At 39.2% G+C, this 15,714-nt stretch overlaps 1 protein-coding gene across 16 annotated transcripts in view; it reads right to left on the bottom strand.

Moving 5' to 3' along the window:
* The window catches only part of DOCK10 (dedicator of cytokinesis 10), a 299,156-nt gene that overhangs the window by 156,697 nt on the left and 126,745 nt on the right, over window positions 1–15,714 (bottom strand). The window lies entirely within an intron of this gene.

Genomic DNA, 15,714 nt, shown 5'->3' with positions numbered 1-15,714 from the left:
TTCTTTTATAGTGATGAATATGTCTCTGTGTCTGTGTGCAGCATATCCTTAAGCATCTTTTGTAAAGCTGGATGGTTAGTGACAAATTGATTCAATTTCTGTTTGTCATGGAAGGTCTTTATTTCACCTTCTTTCATAAGTTAGAGCTTTGCAGGTTGTAGTATTCTAGGTTGATAGTTTTTTTTTTTTTTTCTCTTAAGACTTGGAATACATCTCACCATTCTCTCTTAGCCTGTAGGATTTCTGATGAAATGTCTGCTGTGAGTCTAATTGGGCATCCTCTGAAAGTAATCTGCATTTCTCTTTTGCACATTTTAGAATCTTTTCTTTATGTTTTTATGTTTCTTTATGTTTATGTGGAGAGTTTGATTATAGTCTGTCATGGTGGAGATCTTTTCTGATTATATGTATTTGGAGTTCTGTATGCTTCCTGTACTTGGATGTCCCCTTCTTTCTTCAAATTAAGAAAATTTTCTGTTATTTCACTAAAAGGGCCTTCTAATCTTTTCTCTCTTTCTACGGCTTCAGGAACCCCTAAAATACATATGTTGGGTTGCTTGATATTATCCTGTATATTACCAACAATGTTTTCTATTTTTATAATTTATTCTTTTTGTTTTTGGTCTGACTGTATGATTTCTTGTGCTTGTCTTCTAAGTCAGATATCTTTTCTTCTGCTTCACTGAATCTGTTGTTAAGGATTTCCACTTATTTTTATTTGTTCTATTGAATTCTTCATTTCCAAAATTTCATTTTGATTTCTCTTTAAGATCTCAATTTCGTGGGAGAAATTTTTTTTCAAGTCATTTATTGATTTCATTTGTTTGTGCATTTGCTTCTGATTACTTGTAATTAATCCTAAGATCAATTTTCTGAATTCTTTTTTTTTTAAAACTTTTATTTAATGAATATAAATTTCCAAAGTACGATTTATGGATTACAATGGCTTCCCCCCCATACCGTCCCTCCCACCCACAACCCTCCCCTTTCCCACTCACTCTCCCCTTCCATTCACATCAAGATTCATTTTCGATTATCTTAATATACAGAAGATCAGCTTAGTATACATTAAGTATGGATTTCAACAGTTTGCTCCCACACAGAAACATAAAGTGAAAAATAATAGATGATTTTTTAAATGATGATGAAATCAGAGCAGACCTATTGTCATGTTTAATCCCAGTGAGAGTCAAGTTGGGAATTGATAATTTCTTTTTTTTTTTTACAGAGGATCAGTTTAGTATACATTAAGTAAGGATTTCAACAGTTTGCACCCCCATAGAATCACAAAGTGAAATGTATTGTTTGAGTACTCGTTATAGCATTAAATCTCAATGCACAGCACATTAAGGACAGAGATCCTACATGAGGAGTAAGTGCACAGTGACTCCTGTTGTTGACTTTACCAATTGACACTCCTGTCTATGGCATCAGTAATCTCCCTATGCTCCAGTCATGAGTTTCCAAGGCTATGGAAGCCCTCTGAGTTCTCCGACTCTTATCTTGTTTAGACAAGGTCATAGTCAAAGTGGAGGTTCTCTCCTCCCTTCAGAGAAAGGTACCTCCTTCTTTGAAGACCTGTTCTTTCCACTGGGATCTCACTCACATAGATCTTTTGCCAGAGTGTCTTGGCTTTCCATGCCTGAAATACTCTCATGGGCTTTCAGCCAGATCTGAATGCCTTTAGGGCTGATTCTGAGGCCAGAGTGCTATTTAGGACATCTGCCATTCTATGAGTCTGCTGAGTATCTCACTTCCCATGTTGGATCACTCTCCCCTTTATTTACTCCATCGGTTAGCGTTAGCAGGTACTAGACTTGTCTATGTGCTCCCTTTGACTCCATTTCTTCAATCTCATCATCTTCACAATCCAGTATTTAGGTGTTATGTTCTTTTGGGGGATTATGTTATCTTCCTTTTTCTTGTTTCTTGAATTGGTGTGTTTGTGATTCAGCATTTGTAGATATACTTATTTGTTTCTTCTTTTTTGCTGTGGACGCTTTATATTCGAACTACATCTGTGTGGATTAATGCAATGTCTGCTTTCAGGGAAAACCTAGCAGCATGTGGTGTGTGGCCAAGGAGCTCTGTTCAGTGCTCCAGAGTGGAGGGCTTGTCTGAGGTGAAAGTCTCAGGTTTGGCATGGTAAGTCTCCTCTTTTTTTTTTTTTTTAATCAGAGGGGAGGTTTGTTCTTGTCTTTTGGCATACATTCAGCTTAGCTCCTTTACAGCATCACTGTAGAGCAGTGCCTGGGTGCTATCCCCATGGATATATTATTCATCTATTCTGGCACAAGGATCACCCAAAGGATCTATGCAGGCCTCAGTATAAGCTCAGATTCCCCAGCAATGTCCCTGCTAGAATCCCTGATTGTGTGCAGCCTCCCACAGCGACTGCCCAAAGTCCCAGCCACACCCTGAGTTTTCCCATACAGCCTCAGTGTTTTCACAGTCCCGGCACCCAAGCCTCACACAGTCATAAGAACCCAGTACCCTGTCTCTTCTCCCCACCAGACTCAGGAGTCTCCACTTGGCTGGTTGCTGGAGGTGGACACGAGTTGGCACAGCTCTTATGTTTGTCCAAAAATGGCACCTGCTCTCTATCAGCTTGTTATAGGATACCATTGCAGGATGACTGAGAATAGAGAAAGCATGCCCCCTCTTTATTTTTTCTCCTCTAGTTTGGTGGGTACACTATCCTCCACAGGACTCCAAGCTGGATTCCTTCTAGGCTCTTCCTGTATCTTTTTTGCCAGTGGCTTGGGCTGCTGCAGCCTGGGCTCACCTCACTCTACAATGCTGGTGTGTAGGCTCTCAGCAGGTGGAGTCCTTTTTTTATGTCCTCATCCTCCACATAGGCCCACTGTGTCCCTCCAATTTGCTTAGAATTTCCTCTGCTATTTTCTCCCTAACCTTTCTTAATCCAACCCCCAATCCTTTCTTTCTTTCTTCTAATCCTAGACTCACATCTTTTTTTTTAAATTTCAGATCCCCCTTTTAAAATTCCTGATATGGGCTCCATGAGTGTGAAAAATTCTGTGTTCTTCAGTGCTATAACCTTAGTGCCAAGTTGGGTGCATTGTTTATTGAATTTAGTAAGCATATGTGTGTATGCAGATGTGTGCATCTGTGGTATGAGGACTGTATGGGTATGTCATTTGTGATTTTGTGAGCTTGCGTGGTTGTGTATATGGAATGAGCGGTCTCTATGATAAGTAGTGAGGAATGTGTATGTGATTGTACATAAGATTTTTTGGAGTGTGTGTGTAGATGTATGGTATGCATGTGGTATGTGTGTGGAGTACATGGGTGTGTATAGTGCATCAGGATGAGCATATGTAAGCAATGAAAGAATCTCTCTCTCTCTCTCTCTCTCTCTCTCTCTGTCTCTCTCTCTGTAGCACATGCACATTGGGAAGCATGAGGGTTAGTCAGTATGAAAGAGGAAAAATGTCATGTGGATTTAACAACAGAAGATAAAGACTACTGAGTTCTAGATACAGCATATGGTAAAAATAAATGTTCATTTTAGAACATAGCTGTTGACTGAATTCCCTGGGCCAATGCATTTGCCCCAGAATTTGACCTCATCTGTCTTAACAGAATTGGGTAGAGCTGTGGCTACAAATTCAAAACTATCCACAGGGCTTAGACAAATTCAGATACAGTGAACCAGTGCAGATATGAAGATGGAACAGATATGAAGATGAAGATGGTTGATTGAGCCATTACATTTTAATTGGTTTTGAATTTCCTCCTTCAAGTTGCCCCTTTTACATAATTCACTGGTTTAGAAGATGCACAATGATTAAACTCTAGTAAACTCTAGTAGAGTTTGACCTTTGAGGATTATTACTGGATTTCTACTGTTGTTTCCTGTTCAGACAGATATTTCCCAGATACACAGTATTTTCTGCTTGGTTTGCAGGAAATATTACAGATTGTAGTCTATTGAAAATACTCAGGACATTTTTTTCTAAATAAAAATGTGCTATATTATGACTTTATAATAAATTGTTCATACAAGTAAAATAGAAGAGATTAATCTTCCTTCTGTCTACCTAGTCTTCCATTGTTTTATTGTCTTCTTTTTACTCTAAATAATGGCTGCCTTAAAATACTCTGGTTCTGATGTAGATTGGAACAACAAGGCTTAAAATCAAGCCTACAGATGTACATTAATCTTACCGCCCTATTAAGATAATTGCTCTGTGGAGTCATAAAATAGAGTGATTACTTAGCTGGTTTAAAAAGCTTTTTCTTTAAATGATAAGTTTTGCTAATGTGAGCTCACATATCCAATAGCAATAATCATATGGCTATTTGATTAGTGATGTGATATAGCACAGATGGACTCTAAACTATTTAAGCTAATGCTCACATGCAGTTATGAGACTGGGAATTCATTCAGTTAGGGCTATAAAACCTGCCTAATGATGTGTACAATACCTTGAATGATTCCTGATGATCTTTACTTATGAAATGACATTGACTTGTTACTAAGACAACTCAAGCTGAATCACTCTCATGGAATCATGTGATCAATCTAAATAGAACAAGATTTCACACTATGTTTGTAGTTCTTGCACATCTCTTACCTTGTACGACTATACAAGGTATAAGAAAAGGAGCACATTTATAATGGCTGACTATTACACGCTACCGATCTCAGTTACATTGCTTTATGATGCCGGAGCATGTACTTAAAAAAGCAAAAGACCTTTCTAAAATTTCAGCTTTAACCATTGTGGTGCTTCTGCTCATTTTACATGTTTAATGTGTTTCCACTATGGCCAAAAAGTTGATCACAAATAAGAAGCAAAGTAGGAAAAATATGTTAGGGATATTAATATGGTTACAAAGAATTTCTTTTCTGAGAATTAGCTGCTTTCAGACCACTACAAATTGCTTTGGCCACAACAGACTTCCTGTTCTCTTTTACAAACCCTCTGGTTGACAATTAGTATAGCTCAATAGCATGAGACTGTGCTGGAACTCTGCCAAGCTCCTCTCTTGGTGGTAAGAGTTTTGTAAGGAGACTGTTGTTCAGAGAGTAGGCATTTAGAAATAAAAATTGTCATAGAAATGATGCATGTAGGTTGCTGTTTGCAGTTTCAGGCTTGTGATAGTCAGACACGTTCTATTGCATCCCTGTCACTTTCTGGTTTCTTCTATCCTGTAGAGAGTAGTCTTTGCGGTTTTGTTGCAGTCACCATTCTACTGGGTAAAATGACTACAGGAGACTTTATTCCAAGCACATAGAGGTGATTGCTCAATTGGCCAAAGGCCACTGTCAAAGTCTGAAACAAGGCAGCTTTTCCTACCCTGGGGCCGAGAAAAGCTTCCTCTGACAGTACTGTAGGCCCCAGCTGCTTAAAAAAGGACAAAAATGATAGTGTTTAGAGTCATCCATCCGTCCAAGCCGGAGAAGGTAATAGCCTCATGATAGGAACTACTAACTAACGCTTCATGATCAGTTCTGGCATAAATACATCTTTAAAAGTGATCTTCCCCTAAATGTGCCAGAATGAGATGCAGGCACTGCTTTTTAGTGAATACACTTATATTGTGTTAGTTGCTGCAAAAACATTTTTACCACATTCAAAAGTGTATTACTGGTGTGATTTTACCCTATTTATTTTTTAAATATGTGAGACTATCATCTGAGTACCTGCATTGTGCTTTGAAGGGAAACCCCTTTTTGTATTGCTAAAGTTAAACAGTGTGAGAAAAACCTGTGAGTGTAGAGTTGTCATCATCTAGTCAAGTCAAGCTTAGGGGCTCAGTGTCGCAGAGAAGTAAGAAAGAAGGAGAAGGATTTTCACTCTTGGATACTGAGAAAGTAATTTCACTTCTTTTTTGGTGACTTATTTCCAGGCTCCAAAATATGCATATGGAAAAATGTTACGTATTGATAGAAACAAAGAGCTCCACATGTTTTAAAGAAGTTTTTCACCAGGATGTCCCCCTGGCAAGGAGTCAGAGGCTGCGGTCTGAGCTCACTATCCAGGAAATCCAGGGAAGCGCCCTGCCTTGTCTGGCATGTGATGCTTCCTTGGGAATGGCGACAGGTACACAATGAGCCAGCCCGCCATAGCCACTGTCCTCGCTCCTCTGCATGTGGCTGCCCACATGCCTTCTTCCATTCTGGGCTTGTTCCTGAAAAGGGTTTTGGCTATGCTCCTCTAGTTCTCAGAAAACCCCTCACTGTCTTCATGCTTTCCAAATTCCAGGTTTTGTATAAGTGCCAGTTTCTTTGGAAAATTCTAATTTATTCAGCACATGTTCCTCTTCCCTGACCTCCATCATTTAGTGTCTTTATAATAGCTTAACTATGGAATATTTTAGACTCCAAAACTATATGGCCAATGAATTCAGCCAGTCATTTTACATGTGTGTTTTACTGTAAGCAAGCCACATTAAATCCTGGAAAATAAAATATAACAAAGAAATAAGTTACGCCATGTTCCCTTGAGATATTTTGTTTACTGTCTTAAAGAATGAAGTACTGGAATGTGGACATCTATTTCTTTGGTTCTTTTGTAGTCTACCTCTGACAACCTGACTGTAATATCTACACACTTTTTTGGGGGTAGTAACAAAATTATACAGATACTATCCACACACCATTTTTAAACATATTGAAATACTTACTGACATATCATTTTTAAACATTTTATTCCAGAATAGTATTAAATTTACAAAATAAAAAATTGTGAGGTAGTAATGCAGAGAGTTTCTGTATATTCCTCTTAATTAATCCACCACACCTAGAATTCTCCTATTTTTTCTCCATCTAAGCTCCTTTACTTCCTCTTACTCCTCCTATCCATTAGTAATCAATACTCAGTGGTCATACTGAGTTTTTATTTTATTTTATTTTTTTTTACTTTAACTCCCACTAATATAGGATGACATTTGGTATTTGTCTTTTGTGTCTGCCTTATTTCACTCAACATGGTGTCCTGGAGTTCCACACTGTCATTTTGCTGCAAATGATAGGATTTCATTCTTTTTTTTCTAGCAGGATAGTATTTCATTATGTATATATGTCACATTTTCTGATGCATTTATCTGAGGATGGACACCTTGGGCTGATTCCACATTTTGGGTATTGTGAACACTGAGGCTATAAATATGGTGAAGCAGGTACCATGTGTTAATGTGTTCTGGGTGCATTGGGTCATAGTAGTGGGATTGTTGGATCATATGGCAGTTCCACTTCTAGTTTTTAAAGAAATTCCCATACTGGTTTTCACAGTGGCTACACTAGTTTACAGTCCCACCAACAGTACCCAACAGTTCCCTTTTCTCCACATCCCTCTCAACACTTGCCATTCTCTGTTTTTGATAACAGCCATTCTGATAGGCATGAGGTGATATCCCACTAGAAACTCACCCCTTTACAGTGAAAAATCACAGATTTTGAGAATATGTATAGAGTTGTGTACCATCACTACTACTTAACTTTATAATATTTTATCACCTCGCATGGCAAATCCACTAGCAGTCACCACCCATATTCCCCTCATACCAGTCCCTCACAAACCCTCATATCCTTTCTCCATGGATTTGCCTTTTCTAGGCATTTCATAGACTAGGAAAGAAAAACATATGTAGTCTTTGTGACTGGATTTGTGCACTTAACACAATGTATTTAAGGATCAATATTTCATTCCCTTTTATGATTGAATAATAATATAGCCTTGCATAGATATGACATATTTTGTTTTCTCATTCATCAGTTGATGGACCTTTGGGTTGTTTCCATTTGGGGACTATTATAAAAATGTATCTATGAACACACATGAATGAGTCTGTGTGTGGACACGCATTCCTAGGGCAATCCAACCCTAAGCAGAGTTTCCACATACTCATAACAAAATGAAGAACATGATAACTAGGAGCAGCTAGTCAGAACCGCTTCACTGTGGTGCTAGTGTTACAATGGCTTCACTTGGGGTTCAGGGAGTCAATATCTCCCTCAGGTTGTGAACCTTGTTTTTCCAAGGTACAGCTGGCCCAAAGAATATCATTTAGACAGAAACTAATAGCAAAAATCAAGGCAATTGCAAAAATCATTCCTCACGGATTCTCTACATTCTTGAACAAGGGCTGCCCAAATCTTAGCTTCGTTAGCTTGTAAATGAGAGGAATATTATAACTTAGGAAGAATCTAATTCAACAAGGACTCTTACTTAGCTTTCAAATTGCAATTATGGTGTTCCTGCATGAACACAATGAATCATTTAAAACCTGCTTCTCAAGCTCAGAAACCATAAGTAAAAAAGAAGTTGAGATTCCTATAAAATATTAAGCTGTGCTGCAGGAATGAAAAAAAAAAAAACCTCATGACCTTTCTGCTTTGCAACTTAAACATAGCAAGGTCTTACTGCTTCCTCTCTTTGAATGACCTATGTGGTTGAATCTGGAAGTCCCCACATACCGGTTGCTTTTTATGGCTAAAAACCTACTATGAAAAGAGCAAGTCACTGTTGAATTATGAAATCCACCACCTACACAAGCTTGATAGTAAACCAATGCAAAGTGTAGGGTGCTTTGGGAGCACTGGAGCACTGATCCTGAACGTGAAGATGGGATTGGAGAAGATAATGCCACTCTCTTGACAGACTATTTCAGGCATGTGGCATGGATCTCCCACTTGGCAAATGGTCCTGTTCCATGTTGAAAACCTAACTATTTGAGTGTGAGCACTGCTTCTTGCTTGTTCACACTGGTGTCCTTGATATGAGGATGTTTCAAAAAGTTCATGGAAAATGGAATTAAAAGATCAGTTTATTTTGGTGAAAAAAATGTTGAAAGCAATACATGATGGGAGTTTTCAAAAAATTAGTAGAAATATAGCTTATAAAAAAAAGATGCATTGATTTCAAAGGTTTTTTTGCACCAAGATAAACTTGTCTTTTTATTCCATTTCCCACAAGCTCTTTGAAGTACACTTGTATGTGTATGGTTTAGCTCACCACAGGGAGTCTATGTTGGCTAAATTGAAATAGAGGAGTTGTACTGCTGTGGGCGTTGTTGAAATACAGGTGACAGATGGCTTCCTACATAGTGTGCAGTATTCCCAGCTTTCAGACCCCTGAACTTTCTAACTTTAGGTTTTGTACCTCCCGGAAATGATTCTACCTCAGGCTTTCTGCATCATTTGCTCAGCAAGAAACTCATTTCTGGCTTTCTCACCTTTTGTTCTGCTATTTCGCATCAGCCTCTACTTACCCTGAATCACTCAACAAAATGATTCAATATATTTGAAACTGTTCTTCAGCTCTTGCTATCTTTTCATGTTCTTTCTACCTATTTTACTGATCACACAGTGACTAAGTTCTTCATTTTTTTGGTCTTAAGTTTCCATTACTAACAGCTTCAAAAAGAAAGATGAGCAGAAAGAGACTAGCCAATTCAGTGAATGAACATGTATATGATTTTGGAATCAATGAGTTAATAAATCTCTCTATACTATTTATTCCTACTGAATCATTATGATATAAGAAATGCAGAAGTTCAGACTGTCTGGTTTCAGAACCCACATATCAGAAGTAGCTTCTACTTGGTATGCCAAAACAAAGGAAAAAAACTTCTACTTCAGTCCCTTAACCTAGAAGACACTACATTCATGCACCTCACAAAAGCACTTTGGTCAACAAGAGATCTGTATACACAAGACTATAATGGAGCTAAAACATACCTATCACCTAGTGACTTTATAGCCATTCATCACTCACTTGTTCTGATGAATGCTGTTACACACAAACTTACTGCACTACCAGTTATACAAAAGTATAAAATGATTATGTCCAGTACTTAATGATGGATAATGATAATACATGATTAATACTGGTTTGTATATTTATTATATTATACTTTTTTAACTTTTATTTAATGAATATAATTTCCAATTTACAGCTTATAGATTACAATGGCTCCCCCCCATAACTTCTCTCCCACCCCCTGCTCTCTCTCCCCTTCCATTCATATCAAGATTCATTTTCAATTCTCTTTATATACAGAAGATCAGTTCAGTATATATAAAGATTTCAACAGTTTGCACCCACACAGGAACACAAAGTGAAAAATACTGTTTGAGTATGATTTATAGCATTAAATCACATGTTATACTTTTTGTCATTATTTTAGAGTATATACTTCTACTTATAATTCTTTTTACTATTAAAATCATATACCTTGTTATGTTGGAAGTAGCCTTATCCAGCTCATGTGGACAAGAGATCACATCAAGTGATTGATATAAATGTAATATCTAGGATGTGTAAGTCTACCCTATGATATTTGTACTCTGACAAAATGCTCTTTAATTTCTCAGAACATAACTGTTGATAAGTGGTGTATGACTGTATTTTAGTTCAATATTGAGTGTCTGTGAACTGAACAGTATTGGGCACCTAAGATATGAACTGATTTCTCTCTCACTTAGTAACAAAAAGAAAGTGCAAACCTAAGTGGGTAAGGACATAAATTGTTAGCAGGAGGAAACTAACCTTGGCTGACATCAGCTATGTGCCAGGCACTGTACTAAATGGATAAGCCTCTGGAAAAGGAGTTGAGTTCTTGGTGCTGCTTTTGAAAGTGATGTGTTGGGGTTGGCTCTGTGGCACAGTAGGCTACGTCTCTGCCTGCACTGCCAGCATCCCATATGGTCGCTGATTTGAGTCCTGGCTGCTCCACTTCTGATCCAGCTCTCTGCCATGGACTGGGAAAGCAGTAGAAGATGGCCTAAGTCTTTGGGTCCCTGCACCCATGTGGGAGACCCTGGAAGAAGCTCCTGGCTCCTGGCTTCAGATTGGCTCAGCTCCAGTCATTGTGGCCATTTGGGGAGTGAATCAGTGGATGGAAGACCTTTCGCTCTGTCCCTCTGTCTGTAACTCTACCTCTCAAATAAATACATAAAAAAGAAGAAAGTGGTGTGTTGCATTGTGTCAAAGAGGAAAGTATCACGTTAGTGATTATTTTCCTCCTCAGCAAGAAAGACAACTACTCTATTGCCTTATTCTCAAGAATTTTATTTCAGAATGGCCTTTGAGATCCTCATAGTCCCCAGAGGAACAAAGTTTTTGTTCTAAGACAACAATTTACACATTTCTGAGAAATAATTCATGAGATAAATACTTCTACTTTTTCTTGTGTTGCGCTAAGTGCTGCTCTAGTTGCGGGAAATCTTGCAATGATCAGGACATCACATGCCTGTCCTGCTGAAGGTTACAATCTAATGATGGGAACCAAGGGGCAGAGGAGTGAAAAAGAAAACCAGGAGTGTTCCGGGTAGTGACAGGTCCTATAAAGAGAAGCAAGCAGGCAGCTGTGATGGACCAACTCAGATAGGAGTGGGGCAATGAAGGTTGGAAGTCGAGGATGCTTCTTTGAAGAGGTGACTGAGTTCTGATCCCAACATGGGGACCAGCTGTGCACAGGGTGTAAAGGCCCCCAGAGGGAATGAGTTCAGCAAGCGTAGGGAAGAGAAAGAATCCTGGGTTCTATGTGCTGCGAGCAAGTGAAACAGGGTTAGGAGATGAGGCTCAGGGACCCACTAGGAACCAGATGCCAGGAACAAGGCTGAGGAGCTGGAGCTCACTCTCAAAGCAAAGGGAAACTTCTGCAAAGTCTCAACCAGAAGCATGGCGTTACCAGATTTGTGTTTCTAAAGCATTCCTTTGAGTACTTAGAGCGAATGAATCGAAGCAGGCCAATGGAAAAAGCAGGCAGGCTGATGGAAGGACACTTCTGAGGGGCCAAGCAAGAGTGATGGGAGTTAGGACCAGCAGTGAGCAGAGAGTTGCTAACATGTATATTTGACATGAAAAAATACTTCCATGGTAAAAAAAAAAATTCTTCATTTAGTGTACAAGTTTCAGATACAGTTCTCATTTCTCGATATTTAATATTTCTTAATACTTTCTTCATAAGCATTTGTGATCAACTTTACTTTTCTTCCATATTAGGGCACAGACTCATGCACCACAGGGTTTTTGCTTTTCTTGTCAGTCTCACTTGTCTAGGAAGTGCTGTTCTATATTCAGCACCTTGTGGGTGCTGAATAAATATTGATTAAACAAACCAAATAATGAATCATGTCTACTTCAATGTGGGTGCTTAGTAACATAGAAGAGAACTGGATTCTCCCATCTGTAGGATATAAATTTGGGTAATGACATTTGGCAGGAGGATGGGGAGTGGGAAGTTGGTTCTTTTCCTTTCATAGGACATTGGGTTTGGGATGGCCATTCTATTATGGGTGGCCATTCCCACTGGTTGAGAGAAGACTGACCACACATATGCCAGAGCACCCTTCACTCCTTGCTCAAGGAGGGACCAGGGAGATGATACACTGGCCAGTGCATGGAAGCTTGTTACAGGTGATAACCCCCCTAAAATGTGACGGTCTGTGGGCAGAGCATATAAATGCCACAGAGAATTTAAACAAGTATCTAAACTCCACAAGACAAATGAGAGAAAAGGCCAAAATGAAAATAATTCTACTGAACAGCAAGTATCAGTAAGCTTTCTCTGTATTATACGTCGCTTGCAACTATACTTTCCCATTAAGAAGCAACCATGAACAAGGTAAAAGGCGAGTAAATAGCAACATTGTTCAAATACAACTTAATATATGGATAACAAAATTTGAATTTAGGAAATTATCACATTATAAAACATTATTGCTTTCTTCAACTACTTAAAAGCATAATAACCATGCTCAGTTATGGAATATACAAATATAGGCAGCAGGGAACTCATGGGCCATGACTTCCCAAGCCAAGCTCTGCAGGGCAGGAGAGAGGCAGAATGATCTATCTGAATATGAATCCAAACCTGAAACCTTTATACAGAAATAATACCTAATACCATGCATTTAGTTTGTAAGTTGCTTAATACAAATTACAATTAAGCTGCTTGTAGGACACAGCATTTTCTGATAACAAGGATTAGGTGGCATCAACTATCTTTTCAGCTTCCACTAATCAGGAACTACTCGCACAGCTGCTTCCTGGTTTCCTCTGAGCCTTATTAGATGTTCACACAGAGGCCCGGTAAGCTTTTAATAATACACACCACGTCATTTGTTCTTCAGATACCCCAGTGGCTTTCCTTTTGACACGCCTTTACAGTAAGATGCACATGCCTTATCTTGTCCTGGTCCAACCTCGTCTCTGATCACTGTCTCCATTTAGCTGTGTCAGTCTATGACCTCAAAGGCTGAAACATCTCTTCCCCAGTTTTTGGCAAGGCTGGTCTTTCTAGAGAATTCAGAACTCAAATGCAACCATCAGAGGGGCCGTCCTTGGCCCTCTAGTCCAACATAGTTGTTCTCCTTGTCAGTTTCTATCGCATTGTCTCAGTTACTTTTCATCATGTAATTGGTTTTTATATGAATTGTCTTATTAATCATTATTTTTCCCCTTGGATTTCCCTTGGAAATGGTATGTTTCCTTAGAACAAGTTAATTTTCATCTAATCACTATTGTGTCTCTTAAATAATATTTAGCATTCAGTATTATACATTAATATTTGTGGAATGACTAAAAGAAAATAACACATAGGAGTGTGTTATAGAATGAGATGTTTAGGCTTAGCATAGTATTTTACCGCAGTTGGGAATGAGGGTGACTGTCTGATAAGGCTGGGGTGGGGTAGACTGAGGATCAGGACTACATCCCTGAGAAACAAGCAAAGGTCAGACTTTGGAGAAGGCCTCTGGCCAGGCTAAAGTACGTGCCTTTCACCTTGAAGGTGATGGGGAACCACAGAGGGGTTTGAAGCAGGTTCACAATAAAGTAGTTCAGGGTCCTTACTGAAATATACACATTAGAAAAATACAGAAGTATATTGTTATATGATCTCAAAAGTCAAAGAGTAATTAGTGACAGCCTTAACTAAAATTAGCAAAGAAAGATACAAAAATATGAATTCAAATTCAGTGCAATTGTTATGTCCATCTATACTCCTCCATTCTCTTTTTGAGCTATGGGGCCTTGGAGTAGCATCTGACATATTTCTGAACAGCAGGGGCACAGAAAAGATTTCTCCAAGTTTCACAGTTTTTGGTGTCGTCTGCCAGAAAATCTTTTTGTCAGGTTTACCTTCAGGGAAAAATGAAAATAAGGATGTGGGATTTGAAAAAAAAAAAAAAAAAAGTAGTGGTTCAACGTTATGCTTACAGTTCAAGCCCCAGTGGCTTGGTCCAATCACGGAAATGAGATTTCTGCATGAGATAAGCCTCTCTTAAAATCTGCCAGTACTGAAGGAGAAGCCACTACAAAGCTTAAGAAACAACTTGGAGGAGTTTATTTTCCTATATCAAATCTGTCTGTCTCTTGTCTTCCATTATTCCTCATATTTGGAACAGAAACTTATTTATTTCCATATACTTCCTTTTTCATGAATCCATGGAGAAAAGTAGAAAAAATTAACCCCCTAGAAGCCAGATCTTGCCCAAAGGAAAAAGAACCAATGTTTGAGGCTGTTTGAGGAAAAGTATGGCAATGAAGATGATGCTCCTGACAGAGGTGCTCATAACAGTGGCTGTTTCACCGGGTCACTTCTAAGAAATTTTTTCACCTGCTCAACATGGTGAAGTTTGTGATCTCTGAAACTACTTTTCTTTAGGAATAACCAGGAAAGGTTACTAATGACCTATTGAGTTCTCTACTTGCCTAGTTAGATATTTACTAACAATTGGAAAATATTTGAGATGACCACAAATAACAGTATTGTATGTTTGGGACTGATAGGTGCTCAGAATTCATAACTTCATAGTATTTGCTTCCAAAATAAACTGCTTTTTTTTTCTATCCTCTCTATTATCTTCAACAGCATTCCACGTGACAGTGTGCATTATCTCAAAAGGGACATAGCTCAGATGAAATGTCCCTCCATACAGATGTTCTTGCTTACTTTTCTCTGCGCCTAAGCCTCAGCATCTCCTTATTAAAGGTCAACAAAGATTAGGAGTGTTTTTCAAGAATTGCAGCTTTTGTGCATTTCCCATTGGTTGGTTTCAGTTGCTTAGAAGCTTTCAGTTGGGGGGGAGGGGCGGCGCCGTGGCTCACTTGGCTAATCCTCCACCTGCAGCATCGGCATCCCATATGGGTGCTGGGTTCTAGTCCCGGTTGCTCCTCTTCCAGTCCAGCTCTCTGCTGTGGCCTGGGAGGGCAGTGGAGGATGGCCCAAGTGCTTGGGCCCCTGCACCCACATGGGAGACCAGGAAGAAGCACCTGGCTCCTGGCTTTGGATCGGCGCAGCGCCGGCCATAGCAGCCATGTGGGGAGTGAACCAACGGAAGGAAGACCTTTCTCTCTGTCTCTCTCTCTCACTGTCTATAACTCTACCTGTGAAAGAAAGGAAGAAAGGAAAGAAGCTTTCAGTTCGAAATGACCTCAGGGACTACGAGAGGCAGTGCTCTGTGAGTCCAGATAACTTGATGGTTAGAAACCTGGATATTTTCAAGGAAATAAGTGCCAGCTGAAACCAGGCAGCACCTGTGTTGTCCCCATTGCCAGTGGCTGCCATCTCACTGCACTGCCAGCTTTCTAATGAGAGCTCTTTCTAGAGGAGCAGGTGGACTCCTGCTGCAGCAGAGTCTTGCCTTTGGGCAAGATCTGGCTTCTAGGGGGTTAATTTTTTCTACTTTTCTCCATGGATTCATGAAAAAGGAAGTATATGGAAATAAATAAGTTT

This window comes from Oryctolagus cuniculus, chromosome 3 (assembly GCF_051225735.1).
Source record: "Oryctolagus cuniculus isolate XC-2025 breed Fujian yellow rabbit chromosome 3, ASM5122573v1, whole genome shotgun sequence".
Taxonomy (NCBI): Eukaryota; Metazoa; Chordata; class Mammalia; order Lagomorpha; family Leporidae; genus Oryctolagus; species Oryctolagus cuniculus.
Note: the sequence above shows the minus strand (reverse complement) of the source record. Positions and strands in the feature narration are given on the sequence as shown.